The following is a 12488-nucleotide window of genomic DNA, read 5'->3' on the forward strand; positions in this document are numbered from 1 at the left end:
TTCAAACAAATACAGGTGCATGATGGTTACTTCAATCAACATTCCCATTTCCGTCTGCTGCTTATCATGCAAGTGTGATGCCCAAACACAAAATTAATTTCTGGTTGAATGCCAGCGTGTGTGGTATTCTTTTGTTTTGTTTTTCTGTGCTATTATCAGGATTCTTCAGCAAAGGTCTGGTGTATTTCTGCATATAGACTATTGGTGAGGACTGCATGATGCCCATACAGCAGCAGAATTGCAGCACCATACGTGTTTCACTAGATGGTTACTTTTTATTTATTTATTTATTTATTTATTTATTTATTTCAGTACTCTCAGGGCCAGAGGCATTACAGAGAGGAGGGGCATACATGCATGCTGTAGACATTCTTTCAATAATTTAAAAGATGATTTGTTTAAAAAAAATCTATGACTATATAGGGCCGAAATAGTCATATATGTTACAACCTAGTAAGGCTTCCAGTGCGAGTTATATTGCATGTATAAGACTATATCAGCACAAACATGTCTCTACTCTTTCGGTGCATTTCTACATTAAACATTTTATCTGTAATGGCTTACTGAAATAGATGTCGTGGCCATTGCGTGGCCAATAACTTTGCAAGGAGCATCCACTAGCCTGCTTCAAGTGCAGTTAACAAACTTGCAATCCAGAAATTTGTAGATTTCAGGACAGCGTTGCATCAAATGTATTCTCGTTGGATAAAACTATATATGCTTTATTTCTACTACTCTCTACCAGCACCCACCGGGCGGTACAAAAAAGAATGTTTGACATGTGGTAACATAGGTGCCTCAAATGACAAACGAATGTCCTTAGACTGAAATACGTATTCAGTGCTGCTGCGATGTTCCTCGCAAGTGATTCGTTCATTCAAAGCTTTTGCATGTACAGTATTTGTACGATTCTACCGTGCCCCTTATTCTAACATGCAGTTATATCACCGCCTAAATATTAAAAAAAAAATAACCTGGTGCTGATTCTACCGCGCACATCAAATAATGAAACCGGAGTTGATGCGTACCGAGTTGAAATGATATTATGGAACACACAAAGGCACAAAAACACAGACACAGCTGAACCATAGCGGCCAGTGGTGGTTGCACTCTGTTATAAAGCAGCTCGGGCATAATGGGACGCATTTTTACAGTTTTGGTGCCCCTTCGCACAGCAAGTTGCAAATGTAGCAGGTTGGCACAATCGGTACAGCTGTGCCACCTGTGTAAATATCTGTTTGCCATAATGACGTTCAACTGCACTCCTTAAGTTACCTGGTATCATTAAACGAACCTCAAATGCCACGCGTTGCCAGGGGCTGTGCAGAACTTAATGATGCAACATTTATTTCTCTTCAACCTAAAATATGAGCCACCTTGCTAAGCTTTCCAATAAGGTTTTCCGGAATGTTAATGATTTCGTTATATTCCTCAATAGTGACATTCATCCAGGGGGTGTTGATAAAATTTTGACAGTACTCAGGCAGCATGGCACAATCCTTGATTTTACTTTCAAAGTCCCTAAACATCATCAACTGCAGTTTACAGACCTGAGGTTAACCTTTGGTAAAAGTTATGTTGCTGGAAATATGATCCCAGGTCGGTTAAGACCATTTTGAACTATAAATTCGGTCATTCTAAGGTAGTGAAGCAGGCTATAGCGAAGACTATCCTAAATGTTGCATTAAAAAAGTCGTGTTTTCATATGTCCAAGGCTACTTTTTCTGATCACGTAAATCGTTTACTTGACGCTGGTCACCCCAAATGATTATTTCATCTGTGTGTGAAAGTATGGTTCGTGGCGTCAAGAGTATAAATGACCAAGGTGGTAAAAGCAAATTAGAAGAAAAAAGGAAAAACACAGTAGTACCGTATCTACATAAGTTGGCACATGGGCTTAAGAACGTTGGTTCAAGGTACAGCCTTGATGTTCGTTTTTCTGCAAAACATAAGATAGGTCGCATATGCCCGTTAGTTGATAATATGCTGAAGGATAAGCAAGTAAAGGAAAAGTGCACTGTCAACCATGTGATCGGGTACATCACTTGCGTTAAGCAGGTTGTATATGCCATTCCATTATCTTGTGGTAGAGAGTATGTGGCACAAACGAAGCGCTGTGTGAATGTTCGACTTAGGGAGCATGAGCTATCTCTTCAAGGGGTTGGGCCACTTCATTTTCTGGAGCATTGCAAGTCGGGCGGTTGTCACCCCTATGTTGAAAAAACAAGCGAGCCAACTGACAAGAAGAATCGCTGAGGCTTACAATACAAAGATTAGGGACACAGCATGTATCAGCGAACCGCCTATCGTTTTTCATAACAAGGAACTGCATTACTTTTGTCAATTTCAATTATGTGTCAGTTGGTCACAGTTGCCTCGATGTATCTCTATGCCTCGTGCATGTCATGGTTTATGAAGTGGCACCTACATATATGTTAGACATATCTTCAATAAAATATCAGTTGAGAGTCAGCGCCGTGTCATCGTTTTTACCCTCCTTTTGTCCGTGTCCTGTGTTGCGCTGTTGCAAACCTTACAATGAATCCTAACCAAGTGGCCCAACTTGCAGTCTTTATGCGTGGGCAAGATGTCTCTAGCAAGCAACAGTAAGCATACAAGTAACACTTGCCTGAAACATTTGTCTTTAAACAAAATGCTCTGCAGCATAATGTCACTTGCATAACATTCTTTCCTCACAGGAATTTATCTGCCGACTTCATTTCTTGATTTGTGCAAGCGGCCCAAGTGCCAGCTACCCACCATAGAAGGTGTTTAGTGTCTTCTTTCATGGCAAAAGCAGCGCAGCAGCAATCAGAAGGCACGTTTGCTGTTTTAAGCAGTCATTAAAGCTATCCGACCTGACTGTCGCTTTTCCTACATTATGAGAGTCCATGCACTCTTTAAAGGCTAATAAATCCCACAATTGGTGTCGAAACCCCAGATACAATGATAGCCAGGACCACTACAACAATTCGGACGGTTCCTGCTGACAGAAACCTTTCTTCGAGAATGTGACCGCATTGGAAAGGAAATCGCAACATAGGACCGCACAATAAGCGAACTGCACGGTATCCTTGGAGAGGAACAAGTGCATTTTCGAGCCCATCCAGAAACTTGACGAGGCAATCTACGTGTACACATCTGACAACATCGTGGAAGAGACTTCTGACACGACGACATTCAGTGACAAGGTCATCCAGGTCATGGCACAGCTTCGCGAAAGATTTGGCGACACGTCAATCTTTGTGCAAGATCATTTAAGAGCACTCACTCACCTACAACCTGACTCATCATCATCCAATACCCCGCAGCTTCGAATGCTATACGGTGATGTCCATATTCACTGCAGGAGCCCCAAGGCTCTTGGAACCAGTCCTTTGACTTACTGCTCAATGCTAAGCGAAATTTTTCTTTGGATGCCCCCTTGTGTCATGTTTCTCCGTTATCATCGGCAGTCAAAGATTAACAGCTAACTCAACAGAATTGTCTATTGTTGAACAGCATGAACAACAAAAAAATTAAGTTACGGGGTTTTACGCACTAAAATCACATTCTGATAATGAGGCACGCCATAGTACGGGACTCCGGAAATTTGGAACACCTGGGGTTCTTTAATGTGCACCTAAATGTAAGTACACAGGTGTTTTCGCATTTTGCCCCCATTGAAAAGCGGCCGCCGTGGCTGGGATTCGATCCCGCGACTTCTTGCTCTGCAGCCTGACACCATAGGAACAACATGAATAGAACCTTCCAAGTTGATAAGCTTTTTGCAGACACGACCTTGAGTGTCTGGGCTCAAGAACGAGGTTCAAACACCAGAACACCCAAGTGACCAACCACAATTGTCATACACCCGCTGATATCCTTCTGCAGCAGCTCTTCATGGAAAACTGACAAAGACCTGTCTATTTTGTTCAGCATAGCACAACACATCTGAGTGCATGGCACAGAAAATCAGCCTAGACAAAAGAAGGTGAAGCTATAAATGCAGGAATGTTGTTTTAAATGTTTGAGGCCAGGATGTCTTGCAAAGCACTGTAAATGACGTAGTTTACGGGCATCGCATGCATCGTCATGTGTCCTCCATGTGCATCCTAACGTAATTACACAGCCTGACAAACACATAACTATGGCAATAGGCCTTCTCTTGAGATAGTCTGGACTAGTGGTTGTACCTCAGACCCTCACGACAAAAGCATCCGAATGGAGATCTGCGACCGTAAGAGTTCCTGTGGACAGAAGTAGCCAGTGAAGCTTCATCCCAACCGACTTATGCAGAAGACTTGGCTGTGAAGTAACCAAGAAAGAAATGCTGACAGTAGGAGTTTTTTGAAGGCAAAGAGACCCACAAGGCTATGAATAGAGTTGGTTTTACCCTCCAGAATTGAAATGGCAGGACCACTGTTCTAACCAAAGCTTTGGAAATTAAATCAATATTCAGTCAACTGATTCTTTTTCCAGACGAGGCGATCAACAGCAAGCGAAGCACTTCAATTGACATCAACTCCATTTTATGCGACCAGCGAGGCAGTAGTTCCATTGCCATTTAGATAGGGTAGGACTTCTTCTGGGACACTGTAACTGCTAGAGTGAAGACGATTTAATGCAATATGAAAGCCATCAAGACAAGGCTCAGCTGGACAGTGCAGGGTCCCAGAAGAAAATCTGCTCGTACCACTACAGCTGAGAAAGAAAATACATTACGTTTTTACTCAGGCTTGTCGTATAACATGTTCATATGGGCCACAACAAGTGAAAAAAACTTAAACAAGAAGTTATTCAGAAAAAAGTACTCTGTTTATTCGAAAACCCTTAAAATGATCCAAGGAGATATAAGGGCTCACTTGTTCTTCAATAGGAGCACCTCAAAAGACGGCCGAAAGCGAGAAGGTGATAGCGACTCTTGCAAGGAAGGGTGTGAGTGATCCAGCAATCCATTTTCCATGAAACACCACATGTTTAAGGCGAAACAAGTTTATGACTACAAACTATTACATTACTTTCATAAATACAGATCCAGTATTCTCCAGTAGATGAACCTACTCACAATTACCCACTGCATAGAAAAGGAATTCAGGCCACTCAAGGAATCCTGACCCCTACAAGGTCAGGAAAAAGTGAAGCACTAACCACATATTGTGTGCCTCTGCTTCTAAATGATGCTGGTAAAAATATGAACTTCTACTACTCATTACCGAAACTTGAACCCCACATCAAACATCTTTTAAAGGTGTAAGCATTTCTATGCTTACCCAACGAGGGAACCCGTCCTTCTATCACCTAAGACGATCGCTTTCGAGATAGGGCCTGCAGCAGCAAGCGAATTGACCTTCGCACTGCCTCTCACTTCACCACGAACTAAGCGGTGAGAACCGAGCACACAAAGCTAGTGTGAGCACTCAGTGACCACAGATCACTTTCAAGATAAGACTCGTGCAGCCACACCATATGCCGCCACCAGAGTACATTTCACAATGGTTTGAAGTGGATGGATAAGGCACCAAATAGCGATAATGGCTTATAATGATAGGAACGTAATCAGTGCACCTGGTGCAGCCACCTACAGTAGTTTTATTGTGTCATCAATTCATTTCACCTTGTGCCAATTTCTGCAGCAGTTCGTGTCACTGCAGCGCTGTTTTTACTGGTTGGATCAAGTTTCGCAACACTGATAATGACAGCAGGCTCCATGCAAGAGGCACAATGCTTACGCATACTTGGACAACTCCCAGAGGAGTTTCTGCAGAAATTTTTTGGGGAATGGATTACTATAATATAGTAGATTATCATTTGTATTTGCCATTACCAACATTTATTGCCTTACGTGTGATGTTTTGGTCCACGAAAAATAATTTGTACAAAGCATGCAAAACACTACATCTTCCTGGTTTTTAAACCTGCTTTTATGTATGTCTATCTTGCGTAAACATTCATGAGAACTGTTCTGTGCATCTCATGTAGATGTTGTCAATGAGCTTTCTTATGTATCTGAAAATATCTCTTTGCTGCCCTTTTCATTTGTGTGTTGTACAATACTTTTTGTTGAATTTATTTTAGTATTTTTCTGTTCAAGTTTTTGTTTTACCTCGTGGTAAAGCCCTGTCAGGCCGAATGGCCCTTAGCTTCACTTCAATTTTCTGTGTACAGATATGTGCAGAAATAAATAATCATCATCGTCAAAAAATAATAATGATAATAATACAGGAATTGTTAATTACTCGAGTGTCACCATGGTCCACTGGTGTACTAGAAGTGAACAACACTCTCACAAAGTTTTGGAAATCTGAAAGCGTCGGAATTAAAAACCAAACCAGGTTTCAGAGGTAGATCCCATTCTTAGTGAGCTTGAAGCTAGCTTTGCATCAGTGGTGGAAGATATCAAATCACTCTTCCCTAGAAGCAGAAAGTCGACCTATTGGGCAACCTAGATGTTTCTGAGCAATGGTTAAACCAACTGCTCCACAAACTTTTCCCGAGTAATTCTGCCATGCAAACATACAATGCTATTTCCCAGTATGCTGAAGAGGGCACAGTGGAGACAGTGCCTTCGACGCAACTAACAAATGGGGGATATATTGTGCAGGACATATACTGTGCATTGTGCACCATCAGAATGAACCTACAGTTGCGCAGCTGTGCAGCAACGATGTGACATAATGGGCAAGGTACAGAGAGCGCAGTTGTCAAAGTTGGCAGATGCCCATGCTGCACAGCTTATAGCGCATGTCTCTTTGCATCGGACAGGCCGCCATTGGAATATGAACCTGGCAACGTTTAACGCTAGAACGTTATTTAGTGAGGCGAGTCTAGCAGTGCTATTGGAGAAATTAGAGGGCAGTAAATGGGATATAATAGGGCTCAGTGAAGTTAGGAGGCCAAAAGAAGCATATACAGTGCTAAAAGCAGGCACGTCCTGTGCTACCGGGGCTTAGCGGAGAGACGAGAACTAGGAGTCGGATTCCTGATTAATAAGAATATAGCTGGTAACATACAGGAACTCTATAGCATTAACGAGAAGGTGGCAGGTCTTGTTGTGAAACTTAATAAGAGGTAAAAAATGAAGGTTGTACAGGTCTACGCCCCTACATCCAGTCATGATGACCAGGAAGTCGAAAGCTTCTATGAAGATGTGGAATCGGTGATGGGTCGAGTGAAAACAAAATACACTATACTGATGGACAACTTCAATGCCAAGGTAGGCAAGAAGCAGGCTGGAGACAAAGCAGTGGGGGAATATGGCATAGGCACTAGGAATAGCAGGGGAGAGTTATTAGTAGAGTTTGTGGAACAGAATATATACAGATAATGAATATCTTCTTCCGCAAGCGGGATAGCCGAAAGTGGACGTGGAGGAGCCCGAATGGCAAGACTAGAAATGAAATAGACTTCATACTCTGCGCTCACCCTGGCATCATACAAGATGTGGACGTGCTCAGCAAGGTGCGCTGCAGTGAACATAGGATGGTAAGAACTCGAATAAGCCTAGACCTGAGGAGGGAACGGAAGAAACTGGTACATAAGATGCCGACCAATGAGTTAGCGGTAAGAGGGAAAATAGAGGAATTCCAGATCAAGCTACAGAACAGGTTTTCCGCTTTAACTCAGGAAGAGGACCTTAATGTTGAAGCAATGAACGACAATCTTGTGGGCATCATTAAGGAGTGTGCAATAGAAGTCGGTGGTAACTCCGTTAGACTAGATACCAGTAATCTATCGCAGGAGGCGAAAGACCTGATTAAGAAACGCCAATGTATGAAAGCCTCTAACCCTACAGCTAGAATAGAACTGGCAGAACTTTCGAAGTTAATCAACAAGCGTAAGACAGCTGACATAAGGAAGTGCAATAAGGATAGAATTGAACATGCTCTCAGGAACGGAGGAAGCCTAAAAGCAGTGAAGAGACTAGGAATTGGCAAGAATCGGATGTATGCGTTAAGAGACAAAGCCGGCAATATCATTACTAATATGGATGAGATAGTTCAAGTGGCTGAGGAGCTCTATAGAGATTTATACAGTACCAGTGGCACCCACGACGATAATGGAAGAGAGAATAGTCTAGAGGAATTCGAAATCCCACAGGTAACGCCAGAAGAAGTAAAGAAAGCCTTGGGAGCTATGCAAAGGGGGAAGGCAGCTGGGGAGGATCAGGTAACAGCAGATTTGTTGAAGGATGGTGGGTAGATCGTTCTAGAGAAACTGGCCACCCTGTATACGCAATGCCTCATGACCTCGAGCATACCGGAATCTTGGAAGAACGCTAACATAATCCTAATCCATAAGAAAGGGGACGCCAAAGACTTGAAAAATTATAGACCGATCAGCTTACTGTCAGTTGCCTACGAACTATTTACTAAGGTAATCGCAAATGAAAAAGGAACACCTTAGACTTCTGTCAATCAATGGACCAGGCAGGATTCCGTAAATGCTACGCAACAATAGACCATATTCACACTGTCAATCAGGTGATAAAGAAATGTGCAGAATATAACCAACCCTTATATATAGCTTTCATTGATTACGAGAAAGCGTTTGATTCTGTCGAAACCTCAGCAGTCATGGAGGCATTACGGAATCAGGGTGTAGACGAGCCATATGTAAATATACTGAAAGATATTTATAGCGGCTCCACAGCCACCATAGTCCTCCATAAAGAAAGCAACACAATTCCAATAAAGAAAGGCGTCAGGCAGGGAGATACGATCTCGCCAATGCTATTCACAGCGTGTTTACAGGAGGTGTTCAGAGACCTGGATTGGGAAGAATTGGGGATAAAAGTTAATGAAGAATACCTTAGTAACTTGCGATTCGCTGATGATATTGCCTTGCTTAGTAACTCAGGGGACCAACTGCAATGCATGCTCACTGACCTGGAGAGGCAAAGCAGAAGAGTGAGTCTAAAAATTAATCTGCAGAAAACTAAAGTAATGTTTAACAGTCTCGGAAGAGAACAGCAATTTACAATAGGTAGCGAGGCACTGGAAGTGGTAAGGGAATACATCTACTTAAGGCAGGTAGTGACGGCCGATCTGGATCATGAGACGGAAATAATCAGAAGAATAAGAATGGGCTGGGGTGCGTTTGGCAGGCATTCTCAGATCATGAACAGCAGGTTGCCATTACCCCTCAAGAGAAAAGTGTATAACAGCTGTGTCTTACTAGTACTCACGTATGGGGCAGAAACCTGGAGGCTTACGAAAAGGGTTCTATTTAAATTGAGGACGGCGCAACGAGCTATGGCAAGAAGAATGATGGGTGTAACGTTAAGGGATAAGAAAAGAGCAGATTGGGTGAGGGAACAAACACGAGTTAATGACATCTAAGTTGAAATCAAGAAAAAGAAATGGGCATGGGCAGGACATGTAATGAGGAGGGAAGATAACCGATGGTCATTAAGGGTTACGGACTGGATTCCAAGGAAAGGGAAGTGTAGCAGGGGGCGGCAGAAAGTTAGGTGGGCGGATGAGATTAAGAAGTTTGCAGGGACGATATGGCCACAATTAGTACATGACCGGGGTTGTTGGAGAAGTATGGGACAGGCCTTTGCCCTGCAGTGGGCGTAATCAGGCTGATGATGATGATGAACTTTGCATTTGCCCAAGGTTGTCAATTTTTCTTGGTGCTAGCTTAGTCAAGTTCTTGACAGAACAAACTTGAAGGGCATGACATTCCGTGCAAGACTGATCGAAAATGTACAAACAAGGTTAAAACACCTACGGAAACTTTTAGAGGGCAAGGAAGGGGTGGAATATCAGTAGACACACAATAGAGCATATTGCCTGCAACGCAGTAAGCGACATCAGTAACCACTTAGACAAGAATCGACTTGTCACATCAGTCCCTGTACCTTGAGGCAGATATTTTGCTGCTTTCCTGTGGCAAAAAGATGCCAGTCCAGCAGAAAGGCGAGCGTGCTACACAACAGATCGGATGACCCCCAGGAATGGTTTGCTGGAACTCTGACATCTCCTAATCAGCGGCTGCAGGTTGTAGCAAAGCAGACACATCCATCTGGCGGCAAGGACAGCTTTTGAACAGCTACACTAAGAACCATTGCATAAAACATCACAACCAAGTTTCAAAACATAAATCATGGATGCTCTGGCCATGAAATGAGAGGCAATGATGACTTAAGCATGCTAAAGCCGCACATTCTAGAATAATACCTAAGCCAGGAACACTTGACAGACTGGTTAATGGAAGCTGGAGAACTGAACAAGAAATGCAAGAACGATGCTCGTAGAGGAAAGCAGGGCAATGCCCTTCATGCAACGTTAGAAGTAGTAAAGGCAAGGCGCAGAAGACCAGGACTTAGGGAGAAGAACACAAACGACAGGACCGGCGCCACTCGAGACGGGCAAGCTGAGACGGCGATCAGGTTGACGCACAAAATGGCAGGATCGGTGCAAAAGCTTTGATGAAAGAAAGGGCCCAATGTAGAAGAAATATGCTCAAGTAAAACTCTTGCTTGGGCTAGTTGGTTCATGCTTGAAGTAGTAAAGGCAAGGCGCAGAAGACCAGGGCTTAGGGAGAAGAACACAAACGACAGGACCGGCGCCACTCGAGACTGGCAAGTTGAGACGGCGATCAGGTTGACGCACAAAATGGCAGGATCGGTGCGAAAGCTTTGATGAAAGAAAGGGCCCAATGTAGAAGAAATATGCTCAAGTAAAACTCTTGCTTGGACTAGTTGGTTCATGCTTGAAGTAGTAAAGGTAAGGCGCAGAAGACCAGGACTTAGGGAGAAGAACACAAACGACAGGACTGGCGCCACTCCAGACTGGCAAGCTGAGACGGCGATCAGGTTGACGCACAAAATGGCAGGATCGGTGCGAAAGCTTTGATGAAAGAAAGGGCCCAATTTAGAAGAAATATGCTCAGGTAAAACTCTTGCTTGGGCTAGTTGGTTCATGCTTGAAGTAGTAAAGGCAAGGCGCAGAAGACCAGGACTTAGGGAGAAGAACACAAACGACAGGACCGGCGCCACTCCAGACTGGCAAGCTGAGACGGCGATCAGGTTGACGCACAAAATGGCAGGATCGGTGCGAAAGCTTTGATGAAAGAAAGGGCCCAATGTAGGGCCCAATGCATGAACCCAAAGGGCCCGATGCATGAACCAACTAGCCCAAGCAAGAGTTTTACTTGAGCATATTTCTTCTACATTGGGCCCTTTCTTTCATCAAAGCTTTCGCACCGATCCTGCCATTTTGTGCGTCAACCTGATCGCCAACTCAGCTTGCCAGTCTCGAGTGGCGCTGGTCCTGTCGTTTGTGTTCTTCTCCCTAAGTCCTGGTCTTCTGCGCCTTGCCTTTACTACTTCAAGCATGAACCAACTAGCCCAAGCAAGAGTTTTACTTGAGCATATTTTTTCTACATTGGGCCCTTTCTTTCATCAAAGCTTTCGCACCGATCCTGCCATTTTGTGCGTCAACCTGATCGCCGTCTCAGCTTGCCAGTCTCGAGTGGCGCCGGTCCTGTCGTTTGTGTTCTTCTCCCTAAGCCCTGGTCTTCTGCGCCTTGCCTTTACTACTTCAAGCATGAACCAACTAGCCCAAGCAAGAGTTTTACTTATGTAACGTTAACAATATAAACTGTACGAAACGACGTCAAAAAGGTAAAATTGTTTGCACACACCTCATAAAGTCTGCAATATTTTGTTTACTCTGCGACGCATTCTTGTCCTTTTTTGCGACACAATAGGCTGCTATAGTAGTAGAGTGAACTGGACGGCAGTATGAAACATGTTCGCTGAACGCCAGACAAGATTTTAATATGCGATCAGTACTGCTTTAAGTTTGAGTGTTCGTGACACACACTGCACACTTGCCAAACACGTCACTAAATAATCCTTCCTTAAACGTCACCGCTTGCATCATGTACACACTTAAACTAATGTACACCCTTTGGGTCGTGCCTTGCCACACAACAATAATCACCTGGCTTGCTTGCGTTTCCTTTCTTGAAAACGCTGTGCTCGCTACTTTCTTGTCAAGGATTCTCTGTCATGCTGATAACACGCATGCCGTTCGTGACTTGGAAGTACCGGGCTCGCAGCGTTAAAGGAAACGCATCAAGGCAGATGACGATTATCGTTGTGTGGCTGAAGGGGCACTCCAAAGGGTGTAACTTTGCCTAAGAGTGTAAGAGTGTAGGTGGCACGCACCTTACCGTGGATCATACCTGCAGCCACAATTTTAAGCTAAACTGCACCCTTTGGGTCGTATCTGCCTCAAAACAATAATCATCATCTGCCTTGTTCGCATTTTCTTTCTTTAACGCTGCGAGCCGGGTACTTCCAAGTCACGATTAGCATGCGCGTTGTCAGCATTACAGAGCGTTCGGGACAGGAAAGTAGAGCGCGCAGCGTTTTCATGAAAGGAAACGCAAGCAAGACAGACGACGATTATCGTTGTGTGGCAAATATACACCTCAAAGGGTGTACATTTGCTTAAGAGTGTATCAGAAACATCGGCAACATTGTAAGCCATGTG

General features: G+C 43.7%; 1 protein-coding gene across 2 annotated transcripts in view; it reads right to left on the bottom strand.

Moving 5' to 3' along the window:
* The window catches only part of LOC135906901 (peroxynitrite isomerase THAP4-like), a 44316-nt gene that overhangs the window by 31383 nt on the left and 445 nt on the right, over nt 1-12488 (bottom strand). The gene's annotated exons all lie outside the window — the stretch shown is intronic.

This window comes from Dermacentor albipictus, chromosome 5 (assembly GCF_038994185.2).
Source record: "Dermacentor albipictus isolate Rhodes 1998 colony chromosome 5, USDA_Dalb.pri_finalv2, whole genome shotgun sequence".
Taxonomy (NCBI): domain Eukaryota; kingdom Metazoa; phylum Arthropoda; class Arachnida; order Ixodida; family Ixodidae; genus Dermacentor; species Dermacentor albipictus.